Source organism: Meriones unguiculatus, chromosome 2 (assembly GCF_030254825.1).
Source record: "Meriones unguiculatus strain TT.TT164.6M chromosome 2, Bangor_MerUng_6.1, whole genome shotgun sequence".
NCBI classification, from domain to species: Eukaryota; Metazoa; Chordata; class Mammalia; order Rodentia; family Muridae; genus Meriones; species Meriones unguiculatus.
This window is the reverse complement of record NC_083350.1, coordinates 41,128,765-41,142,783: the sequence shown is the minus strand read 5'-3', so window position 1 is coordinate 41,142,783 and position 14,019 is coordinate 41,128,765. Positions and strand designations below refer to the sequence as shown.

At 47.9% G+C, this 14,019-nt stretch overlaps 1 protein-coding gene across 10 annotated transcripts in view; it reads right to left on the bottom strand.

Moving 5' to 3' along the window:
- Sema6a (semaphorin 6A) overlaps window positions 1–13,591 on the bottom strand; it is a 140,253-nt gene extending 126,662 nt beyond the window's left edge. For 3 of the 10 annotated variants that reach the window (XM_060377294.1, XM_060377293.1, XM_021656413.2), the window contains exon 1: window positions 11,590–12,533. The gene's annotated coding sequence lies outside the window, so the exon portion shown is untranslated. Of the gene's footprint in view, window positions 1–11,589; window positions 12,548–13,463 lie in introns of those variants that run through there. The other 7 variants (XM_021656412.2, XM_021656416.2, XM_060377295.1 and 4 more) reach the window with 6 other exon arrangements.
- Window positions 13,592–14,019: the final 428 nt, after the last annotated feature.

Genomic DNA, 14,019 nt, shown 5'->3' with positions numbered 1-14,019 from the left:
CACACACACAAACTAATAATAAATAAATAAAAAGTCCAAAAGATGTGTCACATTTTTCTCTTGGCTACATATGAAGTGCCTCTGCTTTTTGCACTTTTGACGTCTCTGCTCTGGTCAGACCACGTGGATCACACCACAGAACATTTCTAGTAAGAGTCAGGCTCTGCTGTGTGCTGTGGGCGAGGACTCTGAAAATTACTTTGGGTAATTTTTCTATTACCGCTATTCTAGAACACAGGGTAGTGGAGATTACAAATCAATTCAATTTTGGAAATTTCTCATTAAGATGCCTACAGATGGGTAAGCCTAATTGTAAAAGCTAAGCATTTATAATTCATAAGCACAAATTATGCTAAACTAGATGGGGCTATATGTCATTAAGGTTTCATATAAGCTACAGAATGATTGTTCAGAGCGAAATTGAATACGTAAGTTGGCATTTATATATTATATCTAACTTTTATTAGGCTCTCTAGTTAAAAGTTGAATGTAAATAGCACATTAACATTTGTAATTCAGTTTCTTGATATCTGTTGGAAAACTTATTACACGGAAAAACACTTCTAATCAAAAGTTAGGCTCTAACTAAAGATGGGCAAAGGAACTGCCATTTGGTTCACAGCTTCCTGCACACAGCATGCTTTTATTTGAAAGCATTGGGACACCTCTCAAAGTCCCATGTTAGTCTTTGGAAGAAATAGTCTTGAATCCAGAATGGAGCCAATAGGTATTCGAAGACGGGACAGAGAAATTCTTCATGTAAAGGGTAGTTGAGCCTCCATCGCTGGCAGCACTCCAGTTGTTCTTTACAGGGACATTCTGGTGAGGAAGCAGGGTCATTCTCTCTGTCACACCAAGAACCCAGTGTGGTTTGTTTTGCCTAGCAGATCAGTGGGGACATGCCCACAGCTCTGCTATGTGAAATGATGCACCTACGTACAGTCAGGTACCCCGACGCTGGTGAGCAAACTTGCTTCAAGTCTACTTTATCTTTTATTGACGCCCACACGGAACTCATCGGATATATTTTTTAAATTGCATTGCCGCATTAGGTTTAACGGCAAACCCCCAACAGTAGCCACAAAATCGTTACCACCAAGAGGACAATGAACCAAATTCACTAAAATTTTTTTAGAAACAACAAAAAAGTTTTGATCCTTTTTCTCGTTGCCCTCTTCTCTTCCATCTCTACAAAATGCATATGCATTCATGTGTACATACATGTGCATGCATGTGTGTACATGGATGTGTGTGCACATGTGTGTGATGTGAACCTGTGCTTGTGTGTGTGCATTCACATGTGCAAAGCACTGCAAAATCAGCAGGGATGTTTTCTTACCCTGGCCCACCTCTGCCATAAAACAAAGGTACTGAATTTACAAAAGCCTGCTTTCCTTGCTTCTGAGAGACACGTGAGGGGGAGCTGAAGCAGGGCCAGGCAGTAATTGCAACCTATGGGTGAGGCAGGCCAACCACATGATCAAAACCTGATGTGACACTTAAAAGTGCTTCTCCACAAGGAATTCCGGTGCCCAGAAGCCTGGTGAAGGCAGTAGCAATTATGGCCATGTAATCCTTTTCATTTACTTCATATTATTGGTCTCTAAAATCAATCCTTCAGTGTGGTTGGGTAAGGGAGGCGTCTTTATAATAAGCGCGTGCATTCAAAAAAAAATGATTGTTGATCTTACACAGATATTTTGGCAAACCAGATCTGGGGAAATTTAAAACGGCTGCTTTGAAGCTCACTTTGAAATAAAAACTAGTCATTTTCCAGTTTTTTTTTTAAGTGACTAATTTTCTAGATTAGTCCCATTTGTAATGGATCCAAAGCTTGCTTCTTCTGAGTCTCCTGGATTTTCACTTGCTGCTTTGCATGTCCAGAATTCAGCCCAATTTGCTCCTTCTAGTATAAGATTTTTTTTTTTTTATGTTTCAATCTACAAAGGAATCAAATTGCTTGGCTTGCCCATGTAGGAGTTCCAGAAAGTCCACTTCAGAAATGGGAACTAAGACTTTAGGAAGCGTAGGAGCAGGTGTGACACGGGACCAGACTGGGTAAGGAAAGCCCGCTGTGGCCTCCCTCACACCGGTGGCTTAGCATCACAGCCTTTGTCTGTCCCTCCCGCAGCGCTTGCTTCCCCCCCACACACACATCTTTTCTTGATGTAGCCACACTGTACATACACAACTAGAGAACTTTTCCTAATCAGCAACCCCAAGGCAAAATATTAAAATAACAAAGACATGAAAAATGTTAGTCTGCTGGAGAGCTGACATGTGGAGGAGACCCGCTGGTCCAAGGTTATCCTTTTGTTGTAAATGACAACAAAATGGCTTCAAACACCTCAGTCATAAGCGTTGAACTTAAAAAACAGTGAAGATTAAACCTGAAGTAAGGTTCAGACCTTTACATTGCAAAGCCAAACACAAGGCGCGACCCTTATGATGTCATTGCACTTATTTAGCAATCTGCAATGTCCAGACCAAGCCAGAAGATGAAATTGTCAGTGAAGTCGTGAATACCTTTGTTTACCTCCACATTTATGAATAGCCTTTAATGAAGAGAGTGCACCCCCCCCCCTTGTCTTCTTTCAGAAAGATTAAAGTAACATCAGCCTTTGGACTGTAATTTTTTCACAGAGGAATTTTTTTTTTTCAAAAACGAGGAAGAGGCAAATCCTGGAGTAAATATCAGCTGGATGTGCACATAACAAGGCCCAGGGAGAGGCTCTCAAAAGTTGCCTCTTTTAATCTAGCACTGAATCACACACTAGAAGCAGCTCTCAGCTCTTCCAGAGCACCACTGCCAAAATAACTGCAAGGCTCACAAGCCCTAGTATGTCTCAAATCTTTCCCAAGACACCCCAATACTAGCTTAGGCACTGAAACTATGGCAACCGAATAAGAAAGCAGCCTCCATGATTAATAGATGAAGATCCCCGCGACAGTGTCTAGCTGGGACCATCATTCATGATGTGAGCAGAATTAGCGCAGAACCCGTCTCGAAAGCCATTAACAAGTATTCTTTCAAAAGCCAATACACCACCATTCTGCTGCACACACTGGAGTCTCAAAGGCTCTGGGTGAGTTAGTTTCTATTTCCCATTCACTAGGCAGGGACGGACGGACTCCGCTTAGTGACTCAGATACTGACTTGTTTCTAGAATAGTGAGAGGACTGCTGAATAGAAGAGTTTCCCCACCTGGGTGCCTGAGGCCCAAGAAAAAAAATGCATTCAGACGCCCAAACATGTGAATGAGGTCACATGGCTCTCTGAGATAGGAAGGAGGAAGGACAGGAGCTGGGTCCCCTGAGGATGTCTGCGGGATGGGATTGTTCATGAAGCATGTCCACACATTGGGTGGCCACAGGAGCATGGCCACACATTGGGTCTATCAGTGTTCTCTCAGCTGTCTCACTGTAGAGCATTAGGAGTTTGGAAAGGGGAGGGCTGTGTTGCAGATCCTGTGATACCAGTGAGAAGATGACTACTTACCTCACGGAAAAAGTACCCAATGGCAAAAGGAAAGGAGGACCCATACTCAGACTGCTCAGCTATAGAACTCTACATAGCATCACACAGTATTTAAAATATCCCTTTCCTCTTCCAGGACTCATACAATGGTTTTTCTTCCAGGGCTATGTTTTCATCATATAAAATGCCAGATCGAGGGCTGGAGAGATGGCTCGGTGGTTAAGCGCCTGGACTGCTCTTCCAGAGGACCTGGGTTCAATTCCCGGCACCCACATGGCAGCTTAAACTGTCTGTAACTCCAAGATCTGACACCCTCACATAGACATACATGCAGGCAAAACATCAGTGCACATAAAATAAATAAATTAATTAAATAATTAAAAAAAGAAAATGCTGGATCGGCCCTAGTCTATTTACATATCAAATCAAATCGTGGCAGAAGACTGACCAAGGAGAAATTGGAAACCGCTGGGAAGCACACCTTGTCATGTTAAAGGGAAGTTCCAAGTCTACAGACGGTACCTATGTGGAAATATGCTATGTGCTAATCATTCTTTCAAAGCCATGGTCATCTCATCTGCTGCCCGCAAGGGTCCAGACCATCAGCCTTTGGGGCATGTTAATCACCGACTTCTTTCACTCTTCCCACTGCCTCTCCACCTACAGAACTTAGTAAGTCCCCTTACCCCTGGAGCTGAAAATAACTGTAATTCCCAGGAGGGGGTCCTGGAGGACACAGGTAGGTAGCCTCCTCAGGGAACTGTGCTGACAACGTCAGTTTATTTCTACTTCTGTTGTGTCTTTCAGAAATCAGATTTTTTTTTCTTCTCATTGATAACAGTCTTGTCTCTTCACTCATACTTCAAATTTGGTGGGAGGGTATCAGTCAGTACAGCAAGTGCTGGGATCTGCTCCAGGCAGCCACTATTTCCCACATGTGAGGGAGAGGGCAGTCCTTTGCTTTTGCTCGGAGACCCTGCTCTTCCAAGTGTGGTCACCCTGAAAGTGGTCTTGTAGAGTCTGGTGGCCCTGCTTCCAGGAGACATGCAAGAGGCAGCCAAGCTCTTCTTCTGTATTTTTTCTTTAGGAATTTGGCTCATCCCTGAAGAGATGACCCTCAGATTCTAAATATGGGCAGAGGAGGTGCATTGATTTTTAAATGTTGGTAAGTAGCAGTAACTACAGCAACAAGAAGAAACAACAACAGCCCCCTTCAGTCTCTGACCTGCCACAAATCCCTGGCCTTGCTATTGTTTTAGTCATACAGTGTTGTGGTGTTTCGCTTGCATTTCCCTTTCTATGTTTTGGGTGTGATATTTCAACTTCCTAACTTAGAAAAGGATCACAGCTCCCCTTCTCTGGGAGCGAATGGTCCACACGCTTCAAACCCGGTAACACCGTGGCTGGCTCGTGGTGTGATTGTTCCTTTGGAGTCCAAAGGTTGTTTCCTTTGCATCCTCTCTCTGTATTACAGATCTGCAGCCATTTCCTTCTGGACTCTGCCCCCACAGAGCAGTATCAGCGTTTCTGAAATCAATTCCCAGGCCATTTTCCATGACTGTAGTTACCCAAATAAAAGCAAGCCTTTGTATGAGATGAGCGCTGCGTGTGCCAGGCATTGTGTTATGCGCAGGTGCTAGCCTGGTTAGTCCTTCCCAGCATCTACAACAATATCACCATTCTCAAAATCTACAAACGAAAACTGAGCAGAGGAAACAAAGCCACCCTATTTGTAAATGGCAAACACACTATATGCATATATAAGTACAGGTATACACACACACACACACACACACACACACACACACACGCGTGTATTTCATCTGCCAAACTTGACCGCAGAACTGCTTTCTGAACCTACCCAATGCATTCCACCAGCAACCTAAACGTCCCCAACCACAATGAATTTGCCCTTGTTATTGCAAATATGGAAACTTTTTCCAGTACTCTTGGTTCACCCTGACATATCTGTTCTGCATTAATGGCTGCACTGACACTGATGCATATGATTGCAGAATAATTCTGTTCCTTTTTTTTCCCCCTTTATAATGTCTGGCATCATGCCACTCTCATGACCTTGCCCCAGTAATGGTCATATTGAAAGCAATCTTTACTTGATGCAGTTGACATTCTGATTGATACAGCTGCAATCCACACTAGATATGGACTGTGTGCTTTCAATGATTCTCAGGAAACTGTTAATTTTCATAATGCGGTTTACATTCAAGCCATGTCAACAGTGTACAATACTCATCTGACGATATAGGAGATAACGTGGGATCTACATTATGCCAGAGCCTGACACGGAAAGGAGAATTGACATCAAACTTTCCAAGTCTCCAGTAGTTACTTTATGAAATATATTCACGTTTCTTATTTTTTTCGTATTATTCTGTCTGTGGTCCTGCAAGGCAGAAAGAGTGGACTTACAATTCATAGAACTCATATAATGCTGCCTCGGGGGAATAAAGTGTCTCATCCTAGAAAATAAGAGCCTGGAGATGAAGTCCTCAAGGTCTGGGCTCTTTAACAGCTGTTCTGCCACAGGGCAATCACAAAGGTTAACAGGCATATTACACTCTCCCCCAAAACAGCAAAATTTGAAAATTACTGGGGAGAAGAAAAAAAAAAGTTCAGTAGGCAATGGTTAGAATGCAGAGAAATGAGACCAGAGTCAAAAGCTCAGTCCTCATAAGTGCTGGCTACTTCTTAGCTCCGTTTCTTAGCAAGTTGATTTTCCCAAGTTCAGTCTCCCTCCAGCTACAACCAGGTGTCTAACAGATGTGTGCTCTTGGCCCTAGAAGTGGGCTGGGTGAGCCTGTGGGAATGAAAAGACTCCAATCCATTATCAAGACTGGAAAAACAAGACTGTGACTGTTCCACCATAGTAGAGACCAGGCTTATGTCCATGGAAGACAGCAGACACGCAGGCATATATCCAGGAAGGAAGCGTCAAATTTGAGACAGAAGGAAAAACAAGGCAGAAAAAGAGTTTACACTTATACTACTTATCTACAACTGATCTACAAAAAGATGTCCTCCTTATTCATTCAACAAATATTTGAGATGGATAGAAGGCCTGTGATGAGCCAGGCAGGTTTTATGGGGGGTGTGAATGAGGGGATAATATAGTGAATAAAACATAAAGATACTATTTATCCTCTTGGTATTATGTTCTAGAAGATGACAAAACACAAACAAGGATAATAGTTTGCTGGAATGTGGAAGGAATTAAATTGAGGCCTACGAGAGGGCAAGAATAACTCTGTGTCAGAGGTGAAGACAATCAGGTGCATGAAAAACCTTTGCTGAGAAAGCAATATTTTAGCAAAGATATCTGTAGGTTATAAGGAGCAAATAACGCAAACATCTGGAGAAGGAGCTGCCCTCTACCTCCAAAAAGCTGGTAAAATAGACTCCATGAAGCACCTCCAGGACCGCAAGTGAAAAGCCAGGGAGGGGTCAGAGTGTAGATCATGTGCCAGAAGAAGGACTTAAGCATTTAGGAGAGGAAGACAGGCTAGCCGAGCTAGCCAGGGATTTATTTCCTTTTCATTATTGCTGTGTTTTAGTTGCTGCGTTGAGAGAAGTTGATAGGAACCAAAAGCAGAAGCAGGGCAACTAACTGGGATTCTTGCACAATAACCCAGCTGAGGAGGACGATGGGAGGTGGCAGGCTGGGATGGAGTGCCTGTGCATCTTGAAGGTGGAATACATCATTGCAACAGGCATATGGCACAAGAGAAGCGGGAATGGAGATAAGCTCTGGGGCCTGAGCAAGTCATAAAGTTACCACGGTGGAGCTGAAGAAAACTAATTTGGGCAGAATGAGCCAGAAGAACACTTTCTGAACATGCTAGATTTGAGGTGTCTATTAGGTCCAAGAAGAGCTACCTACCCAGTGTGCCCTGGCTATTTACTATCCTGGTGTGGGAAAAGTCTGATTTGGGTATCCGTGTACTGATGGTGAAACATGACACTCCATGGATGTGATTACAATTATTCTAAGAAAAATGGTTTTTTTCAAGAGCTCATCTGCTTCAGAAAGCAAGATGCCCTGGTGTATACACCACACTATAATAGTCCCACGCTGGGGGTAGTCCTGAACTTTCTTCTCCCTTGGGGTTTGTGGGTATGACATCTTATTTGCCCATTTCAAAGGGATTAAATGCCTCCCTCCCTTCCTTACCTTACCATATCCCCAAGAGGCAGGCATGTGGTTGCCAGAGAGAAGAGCTCAGTTGCTCTCACAGTACCTTTTAAAGCCTTCACTCTGAAATAAAAATATCTCAGAGCTGTTTGGCTCTGAGGATACCCTAAGAGAAGAGGCATTGATGGGGGAGGGCACAGCAGGATGCTCCAAGGCCTCACACCCTCCCTTCCCCCCCCCATGAACATAGAAGGACAAGAAACTCTCTTAACCTGAGGGAGGGTGTGGCAGGGAGGGGCAGTGTTGAGACAGACTTTACATGGAGGGAAATGGCAGGTGCCTAATTAAGGAATTTCAATTAGTTTGGCTTGTCCTGTGATTCCCTTTGTGTAAACAAATTAGATGCGAGAGTATACTAGCTCTGTAAAACCAGTTCCAAAAAGCCCTTTCATCCCATCAACACCTCCTCTCAAAAGAACTGAACTACAATGTATGGGTCATTTACAAACTTCCTTATGCAAAACAGCCCCCCCCCCCCCGTTCCATATGAAAGTACAATTACCCATTCACTTTCAGAGCATAGGTGCTTACTGTAAATTTAGCACATGTTCTTCAACCTGTGTGCTTCATTTTTATTCAATGGTAACGCCTGTGTGGTTCTCGCCATCCTTATTTAACACACTCAGTTTCACTGGTGTGATGTTACCCGCCTCTTCAAAATGCAAATGTTCTCTTTTTAAAAATGATAGCAAAAGCATTACTAGATGTGGAAAGAACTTGAGGGGTGTGTATTTGCATACAAAGAGCAACCCTTATTACCACTTTGTAATAGCCACTCACTTGAAAACATAGCCTGTTTTCACTGCTGGAAGAAAACCTGCCTACTCTACAAGAAAATAGTGAACCATGTGTGACAAGTTCATTCATCCATTACTCATTCATCATTTACTTGAGTGTTCTACACAAGGGCATATGTATTTTTATCCTATTTAAATTCAGGCACTTTGTCCAACAGATACTTTTCAAATGATTCCAAACATAATCATGATTCCGTTTGTCATGATTCAGTGAAACATTCATATATGCAGACTTCATTATTGTGGGGGATGTGACAATTGCTAAATGGCTATAGCTGTAAAATATAACACAAGAGTGAGACCATTACACCCAACCACAGTAAATAATATAAATAGAATTCTTCTTTGCATCAAGATCAATTTAAAGAATGCTAACAACAACAACAACATCAACAAATCCAGGTCTCAATTCTGTTGTTCATTCTTTTCTGCTTAGATTGGCTTGCAAAGACCTTCATTCAAGAATTGTGAAACCAAAATAAAAACAAGAGTGTAGGTTACCTGAGATTCAAACAGAAGTTTATAAACAGAAATAGGTAAACCAAATTCAAACAGCCAGTGCAATTATGTTTTAACAGACAGTTTAGGTTAATAGGGGGAGACACAGATCTGCCACTGTATTTAAGGTTAGGCTAATAATTAGCTATGGTGCCTGGAGTAGTTTAATAAAAGTTTATTGTAGAAGAATAAACATGGAACTTATAAACCATACAAAATGCTTGCTCTCTTGCCTTCTGCTAGTCGTCCGGGTAGGGGGGGGGGGGAGGAGAATTGTGGTGTTTTCATTCAAAAATGGAGCACAGGCATCTTTACCTGGGGCGCGGGGTGAGCTAAATAAAGGATTAATGTATCTGAAACCACTAACCCCCTGCCACCACAGTAGCAGATGGTGATTTGACGCCAAAATATACGTCCGCCAGGGGAAAGAAGGCCCAAATCACCAGGATTAAGGAAAAAAAAAACAAGGCAAAGGCCCTCGACTGCCCTACCCAAGCAAAGCATGAAAACTAAAGCTGAAGGGTATGAGACCCACTATTAGAACAGTACAGCTGAATTAGATAGCAGTGAAAGTTATAAAAACAGTGTGTGTGTGTGTGTGTGTGTGTGTGTGTGTGTGTGTGCAGGTTTCGCCCGTATTTTAAAGCTTTCAAGGATCCCATTCAGTAGTAACTCCTTTTTCCACCCAGAGTAAACAAGGAGAGATCCCTCGGTGGCTGTGCCTGATAGCCGCACTCTCAAGACAGCCGCAATTGCTCCCCGCCAACTGAGGCGGAACTGCCGGCAGGACTGCCCACTCCTCCATAGGCTGGAGGCCGCCCCTGGCAATGCTCGCCCAGGCTAGGAGGACAGCGCCTCCAACCGTTCCCTTCTCCTCCCCTCCACGAACACCTGGCTGTGCCCTTCTCCTCCCTGGACATGTGCGAGCTGCAACGCCTTGCGCCTGGCGCAGGGGAGTTCGGGATGACTCCTTAGCCTGCGGGCTAGCACCAGGGTCCACACGCGCCCTAACACAAGCTTCTGTGCCACTTGTGGTCACACCAGCATCCGGAATTCATATAATTCGTCCCCATCACGCTCCCCCCACCACCCCCATCCCGCCCTTCTCTAGTTGCTTGAGACCCTGGTCCAGCGGGCCAGGAGGTGCCATTCTCCAGTGGGTTGTTGTGACTAGTGCATGCAGTCACATCCCAGCGGTCCGCTCACTTCGCTCGGGGTCGGGATGAACACGCCGAGCCCTCGTCCGGTGTTTCCAGGAGTCTTTAGCTCTCCCAGAAACTTTCCAGAAGCGCCGGGTAGGGGCCCCGCTTTGTGGAGGGGAGGAGGCGCTGGGAAAGGGGCGGCGAGGGAGCGGGAAAAATGTCGGGGTCCGGTTTCTTTCTCTGACACATGCAGGAACGGGGCAGCAGCAGCCCGGTTCTGTGCTGCCAGCCGGGAAACCTCGGGATCCTGCTTTGCCACCGTCCCCTCCGCGGGGAGCTGAGTAGAACGCTCGCTACCCATATAGTCGGGTCACTACCACGGAACTGCCCGGCTTGCTCCAGGCGCCCCACAGCCAGAGCTCCCAGGACACAGCAAAGCAAGCTGTCAGGACACCCACAATCTGCAGCCCAGCAGAGCCTACATCAGAGTGGCAAGCCCAGAAATACCTCTTGCCAGTCTCCCCACCCTTCCCTCCCTCTCCCGGGGTACATCTCTTCTCCAGAGGGACCGCGCAGGTCTTGGAGGAGGGCGCAGCAGGGGCCAGCCCTAGCCGAGTAGAGCTCAGTGCTCGGGAGAGACGCCGCTGCGACAAATGGTGCCCTGCTCGCTCGGGTGGGAGCTGAGGCAGGGGACAGGACCTAGGGCGGGGGCTCGTGCCAAGCGAAGACACCGCTCCTAGGCACTTTCTCCAGCAAACAAAGCCCGGAACCCCCGGTGCCAGCGGCGACTGAAGAGTGCATCCCACCGAGAGACGGGGTGCGCGGACGCTCAGGGCCATTACAAGTTTCACGCACCCCACCGAGCCCAGCCCAGACCCCGCACTGATAACAAAAGATCCTCATCGCTTCTCCGCCGTCTCCGCACAACCGTTTCTCCCACATCAGAGCCTAAACCTGTGGCTGGACACAAACAACCCAGTGTTCCCCAACCCTCTTTAGCCCTCGAGGACAGACCCTTTCCCCCTTCCCCAGCTTTCGACACCAGGACCCAGAGCTTTCGAGAATCCCACCCTCCAGGGCCGCTCTCCTCCCTACTGGCCCAAGAGTGAGCTCTTATCCTCGGGTCACACACACACAGACACACACACACACAAACACAAATACACCGCTGGGTAGGACAGCCATCGGTTTGGTCTCGGTCCGGGGCGGCGCCGGTGGTGTGCGCGACGCGGGTGGGGAAGCTCCTTACATGGAGCCCGGGTCTCTGGGGTTCAGGACTGAAAAGAGCTGCAGGCAGGGCTCGGGCTACTCTTCCCAGAAAGGGACAGCGCTCGGGAGACAGAGACACGAGATCTAATAAAACACAAGCACTACAAAGCCCACAACGCGCACCCGGGGCAACCCCGGGACCCTCAACCCAGCCTGATCCAGGAGGTGGGGCGCGCAGGGACGCCAGGGCGATACCTTTTCGGTGCATCGACGGGCAGGAGGCCGCGGCTCGGAGCGGACGGGCACGGCGTGTATCCCATTTAGTAATCCATTATCGAGAAGATCTCTCTGGGCCTTGAGCTGCGCTCTTTCCTTCGCAAGCCTTTGTCATTCCTACATGTGTGCTTGTCTCTTTGGGGGCAACAGTCACGGCGATTACTTTCTGGGATGCAAGCGAGCTGTGTTCATCTCCAATGACAGAAGAGGAAGAGGGAGAGGAAGGAAAAAAAAACTGAAAAGGGAAAAAAGAAAAGAAAAAGGGGAAAAAAAAACAGAGAAAGAAGAAAAACCAGCGAGGACCAGGGTGAATGTTCAAGAAACTCTTTTCCAAATCCAAATTCCACTTGGATTCACTTCTGAGTCCCCTCAGCGGTGCCAGCGCCCATTAACTAGTCATTTCAGGGCGGGGGGCGGGGTGGGGGTCGAGGCAGAGGTGCCGGGCTCCGGCCGGCTCTGCAGCCCCGAGCGCAGGGTCCCGGGCGTGGCGACGCTGGCCGCGGCCGCACGCTCCTAGGCGGGCATCGCCGGCAGTCGGCACCGCGGGAAAGCGCCTGTGCTGCGTCCGGAGCGCCTAGGCAGCCGAGTGCGTGGGGAGCAGAGTTGGCTGCAGCCTCACCCCGTGCGGCTCACTACTCCCGTGTCACCGGAGAGGCCGACGCTCCGGGCGGAGCCAAGTCCCGGACTGGATTGCGCAGAGCGGACTCTCCTCCAGCAACCCCGCCTCCCCGGGCTGGCGTCTGGTCCGACCCGAAGGAGAGCTGCGGTGTGTGTGTGTGAGCGAGGGAGAGAGAGGAAGCCAGAGGAAGAGGAGACCTGGTGCCGTGGGGAGGGGCAGGTGGAGTTTGGGACTAATTCGCCAGCTCCGCTTCTTCCCACCTCAATTTCTCTCCCCGGGACGCACATCCCGGAGGTCCCAAAGGGGGCGACTCTAGGAGAAGCCCAGCCCTTGCCTCCCCACCCCCACATCTGCTTTAGCAAAAGAAAAAAAAAAAAAAAAAAGAAAGAAAAGAAATCCCAGACAACATTGCTGAGCCCTGCCAAATCAGAAAAATAAATAAAAATAGACTTAGTGAGGAGCGAGTTACAAGAGAGAGTTTCTCCATCGATTTTCTTAAATGGAAAAGTTTTAAAGAGACGGCGAACCTTTCCACTTCTGATTACTGTATCAGGAGGCAGATTCTGGAAGTGATGGTCCCTCTTCCTACCCAGATGAATTAGATACGAGACGGTGTGGTTAAAAATAGCTCGCGCGCACACCCGGTCCTAGCACACGTTAAATAAACATATAAACTAAGGTGCCGAGAGCTTGGCTAACGACCGCAATCTGTCTTCAAACATCTATGTTTCAAAGTCCGCGATAAAAGGGTTGTTCTCAGAAATGAGTAAACTTTACAAATAAGACCCAAACAATACCAAAGGGGACTCCGACCCGCTTCTTGGAAAAGGGAAATCGCCAACTATTTCCAAGGCTCTATTGTTAGGAGAGGATGAAGAATGGCAGGCACGGCCTCTCTCCGCTGCTGGGACTCACAATAGGCAAGAAGTCTCGCAGTTACAGGCTTGTGCCAACCGGTCAGGCCACGCCACGGTCCCCTCCCCCCGCCCAGGCGCTCCCGCGGCCGCGCCGGCTGCGCCCCGCCAGCGACTGCGCGCCCCGGCTGCTGCTCCCGGAGTAGCTTTCGCAGATGGTGCCCGCTGAGGCCGCTGCCTTCCAAGAAAGTAACGCCGGGGGGCCAAACCGTTCCCGGGGCCACCTACTTCACGGGAGGCCAGCGGGGAAAAGCAAGCGGGGAGGAGGATCGGAGTCCCCGACCCAGGTTGGCTGCGGAGCTTCGCGTTAGGAATTGTACCTGTTTCCCAATTTGGGGCTAGAGCCACTCAGTCCACGTTCCCTGATTTCCATCCCTGCGCGTGCAAAAAAATAAATAAATCAATAAATCTGCTCTTGAGTGCTCAGGAAAGAAAAACGAACGCGTGACATCGGCCTCAACATCTCCCCCGCCCTCGGGCTTTTTTTTTCTCAGACAAAACCACCTGGGGAAAGGGTGGGAGAATGATTAAGCCGGGAAAATCAGTTCTGTTGTTCTACAAAACTACCAGCAGGGGCCGCTCGCTCCACCCTCCCGAGGCCGGCGAAGGCAGATACAGAGCCCGGGTGGTTGGGGGGCGCGGCCCTAGGTGCGCGCGCAGCGCCCGCCGTTCTGGGCAGGACTCTGGAAAAAGACTGGGGATGGGAGGTGACCGCTTGGCTCTTGCTGCGGAGGCCTGGGTGACGGCGCTCCCCGGTGTCGCCATTCTAGCCCTGGGGCTTAGTGGGCTAGGCTCCCTCAGCGGAGACTTCTCTAGCACCCAGATTTAGGCTGGCGATGGGCAGGCTCAGTGGTCCTTCATCCCGCAACTCCACTC